The sequence below is a fragment of the Amblyomma maculatum genome, chromosome 5, assembly GCF_055883805.1.
Source record: "Amblyomma maculatum isolate TAMU_Amacu chromosome 5, ASM5588380v1, whole genome shotgun sequence".
NCBI lineage: Eukaryota > Metazoa > Arthropoda > Arachnida > Ixodida > Ixodidae > Amblyomma > Amblyomma maculatum.
In genome coordinates, this window is record NC_139348.1 from 4401129 (window position 1) to 4405474 (window position 4346).

General features: G+C 52.6%; 1 pseudogene; it reads right to left on the reverse strand.

Moving 5' to 3' along the window:
* Window positions 1-727: 727 nt before the first annotated feature.
* LOC146187638 (uncharacterized) lies at window positions 728-4038 on the reverse strand (annotated as a pseudogene).
* Window positions 4039-4346: the final 308 nt, after the last annotated feature.

Here is a 4346-nt window from a genome sequence, read left to right on the forward strand (position 1 = left end):
GTCTATCGAAATTCAATAAATTCAAAAGGCGGTCAATAGTCCAACAATAGAGTTTCAAAACTCATTTTTGTAAGGGACGTGCGTGGTACTTAAAACAAAAGCTAGGAATACAGGGAAATACAATAAAAATATAGCCTTGAACGCGGGACAGTAAGATTTGAAAATAAAGTTTAAAGTTATAATATAAATAGAAACAGATAAAAAGTAGTTCAAGTTACAGACAGCATTTAACAGGAGAAAATTCAAAAGTGAAGTAAATAAAATATTTTAGGCTAGAAAGTGGGAGTTGTATATGATAAATACAGCTTAGAATACAAAGCTACGAAGGTCCAATATAAATGAAGAAAGCAAGTTTTGGAAGAGGTCAAGGTGAAGACAAAAAGAGTTAAACATTTGCATTTTGTCAAGAGGGGAATGGGAATGAAGAAACAGAGAAACTTGAAGCGGTCTGAATTCCCACATGCTCTTTCTCGGTACGCGCAGAAGGATGTGCCTTAAGAGCGGAGGGCACATAATGTGGCCATGAAGGAGCTTGTACAGAAAAATTATATCTACTCTGACACGACGGCAGATAAGAGAAGGAAGATTCAGTGGGGTACTCTTGGTGGAGCGAGAGGAGGCAGTTCAGCAAGGAAAGCGATATCGAAATATTCGTATTGATTGGTAAAACATTTATTCGGGGCCTGCAGTAGAACGCGCGCTCGCTCTCGCGTGCTCCGGACGGGGCTTACGTCGTCCTCTGGGCACCGGCCGCGCGGCCTGGGTCCCCGCTCGCCGTGGTCGGCTCGCTGGTTCCCTGCCGGGCCAGCGCCTTGATGACCTGCTGGACGGCCGAGAGTTGTTCCTCTTGATTGTCGCTCCCTGCGGCTGCTTCCAGTCGCGGCGGGATCCTCCCAGACTTAGCTTCTTCCTGGTACTTGCTACAATTCCACAGCATGTGTGCGAAGGCGGCCGTCTCCGTTCGGCAGACTCTGCATTTTTCTGTCGGGTGCGTCTCGGGATACATTCTATGCATCAGCGACGGGCTGGGGAGTGAGCTCGTCTGTAGCTGTCTGAATAAAACGGCTTGCTCTCGACTGAGCCCCGAGCAAGGGGGTGGAAGAGTTCTGCGAGCTAAACGGAACACCTTGGTTATTTCGTTGTAGTCGGTCATTCGGTCTTTGGTGCTGAACCACAGCGGCCAGTCGACTGAGGCGCGGTCCGTTAGCGCGCGCGCCTCGGCGTGTGCCTTCTCGTTGTGGTTGGCGTTGCGGTCTGACGCCTAGCCCGCGTGCGCCGGGAACTACTTGATTCTCACTTCTCTGCTGCCATCGTCGTTCTTGGTTGCCTGCAGTATGCGCACAGCTTCTTTCGCTATCCTGCCTTTGGCGTAGTTTCTCACCGCCTGCCTCGAGTCGCATAGCACTGTGTGGCAGTCGCGGTCGGCGATGGCCAGGGCGATGGCCACCTCCTCCGCTTGGTCTGCCTTGGTGCATCTCGTGCTGGCGGTCCTGCGAACGGTGCCGGTCGCGTTGACGACGACCGTCGTGAACCCGTGCATCTTGGCGTACTCAGCCGCGCCAACGTAGCGTGCGTGTGTGTCGGCCGCGTGCTGGTCTATCAGCGCCTTGGCTCTCGCTCCTCTCCTCCCTTTGTTATACTCTGGGTGCATGTTATTCGGTACCGAGTCCACTCGGATGTTGCGCCTGATCTCATCGGGGACGGGGAGCTGCGTCTGCTCCCTGCCGTGATATCCAATTCCCAGGTTGTCCAGGATTTTCCGGCCGGCCTTGGTCGTAGGCAGTCTTTCGAGCTGTGCGGCACGTTGGGCCTCCGCTATCTCCTCCAGTGTGTTGTGCACCCCTAGCTGCAGGAGGCGTTTGGTGCTCGTTGTTTGGAACAGTCCCAGTGCCGTCTTGTAGGCTCTGCGGATAAGTATATCTATCTTGTTTCTCTCGCTCTTCTTCCACTTGTGGTAGGCCGCCACGTACGCTACGTGACATATGACGAACGAGTGGATCAGTCTGATCAGGCTCGCTTCCCTCATTCCACTTTTCTTGTTCGTGACTCGTTTGAATAGTCTCGTGGCGTTCGCCGCTTTCGCAATGAGCCGGGCGATGGTCTCGCCGTTTCTGCCGTGCGTCTCGATCGTCATCCCCAACACTCTGATCTTGTTGACTCTTGGGATCGCGTTTCCCTTTCTGGTCTTGACTTTGATTGCCTCGTACTCTCTCGGGCTGCTCTTGGGTTTGCGGTGATTGACGGGCGGGTAGACGAGGAGCTCCGTCTTGCTCGGCGAGCATCTGAGTCACGTTCCGTCGAGTTGGTCTTCGATCGCATCAACGGCCGCCTGTAGGGCGGATTCGACGTGGGCATCCCTGCCCCCTTCCACCCGCAGCGTTATGTCGTCCACGTATATCGTATGTCGGATTTCCTTGATGTTCCTGAGCTTTTAGGCCACTCCTATCATCACGAGATTGAAAAGCACCGGCGAGATGACCGATCCCTGAGGTGTGCCTGTGCTTCCCAGCTTCTTCTCCTGTGCTTGGAGGTCCCCCGCTCTGAGCTCGGCCGTTCTGTCCGTGAGGAAATCTCTGATGTAATTGTATGATCTCTCTCCCATGTTGCGTTTCGAGACTTGGGATAGGATCGCTGAGTGCTTCACCTTGTCGAAGGCGCTCTGCAGGTCGAGTCCCAGTACTGCTTTGTTGTCGCCGGTGTTGCCGTCGATGATCTGGTGCTTGAGTTGTATCATGGCGTCTTGGGTACTTAGATGCTGTCTGAAGCCAATGATCGTTTCCGGATAGAGATCTTCTTTCTCGAGGTATTCTTGCTACCTGTTGAGCAGGACGTGCTCCAACACCTTGCCCACCCAAGATGTGAGCGATATGGGTCGGAGGTTATCCGTGTCGGATGGCTTGCCCGGCTTGGGGATCAGGATGATCTTGGCTTTTTTCCACTGCGTCGGCAGCGTTCCCGTTTTCCAGCATTTGTTGTAATAGCTCGTGAGGCTTTCTATGGATTTGTCGTCGAGGTTCTTAAGCGCCTTGTTGGTGATGCGGTCCAGCCCGGCCGCCGACCTGCTGTTGAGGTCCTGCAGTGCTGCAGTGCCGTGCGAACTTCTTCTACGTCTATATCCCTGTCGAGAGGCGCATTGGGCAGCCCCCCGTACGGCCCATGGCACTCCGTGGACGTAGTCGGCAGGTATCGGTCGCTGACGCGTTTCGTCACCTTATCAGCGCCGTGTTTAGTGACTTCTCGATGGATGAGTTTCGCCAGTCGGTCCCTTTGGTGTGACTTAGTCTTGGTTTCGTCGAGCAGATGCTTCAGAAAGTTCCATGTTTTCCCGTTGTGCATCTGGCCGTCGGCAGCGTTGAATATCTTGTTCCACTGTTGCGCACATAGCATGCGACAGTGGTCCTCGATTGCTCTGTTGAGTTCTGCGACTTTCTTTCGTAGCCTACGATTAAGGCGTTGTTGTTTCCATCTGTTGAGAATGGACTGCTTAGCCTCGATAAGGTGGGCCAGTCGGCTATCCATTCTGTTCGTTTCGTGGTCTGTTACTATGTCATTGGTTGAGTTTAGAACATCTTGGAGGATCTTGTTGGTCCACGCGTCAATGTCGTCGATTTCGGTCTCTTCCGCCTCCTGATTTCTGTTATCTCTGAAAGCGGACCAATCGATCCACGTATGTTTCCTGACGTTGGTACTGCTCTGCTCCGGTATGACGATTTCCAATATCATGCGGTCGCTACCGAGGTCCACCCCCGTGTTCCTCCACGTGATCGTGAGCGGTTCATTGTTCTTGACGAACGTGAGGTCGGGGCTGGTATCTCGGGACTCGGAGTTGCCAATTCTCGTTGGGTAAGCCGGGTCGGTTATGAGGGTATAGTCGAATTCCGCCGCATCTTGAGATAGGTTTTTGCCTTTCGCATTGCTCTTGACGTAGCCCCACGCTGGATCCATCGCATTAAAGTCGCCGCATGCGATCAGGGTGCTCTGTCTGCGCTGTCGTTGTCCACTTCTCCTCTTTGTCTCGTCTTTTTGCGCACTATACATTACTGAGCAAAACTATCGGCAACATCCCGAATTTTCGACTCCTGAGAGTCGTCTAAGCTGATACTTGAATCCGATTTAATGGAACGCTTGCGAACGTATCGCCAGAATTCACTAGGAGAATTTGAAGCACTCCTCTCTAGACACGTACACAAGATAAGAGTTGTGGTCTCGCTTGTATAAGCGTTTGCAAAGACAACGCAAGCGGCGAAACTCATCTGCCCAAATGCCAAACCCAGGGTGTTTCGTTTTACGATATGGGCCCGTTCCTCAAGTTTTAACGCTGTTCTCAGTTCCCTTGAAAACCAGGA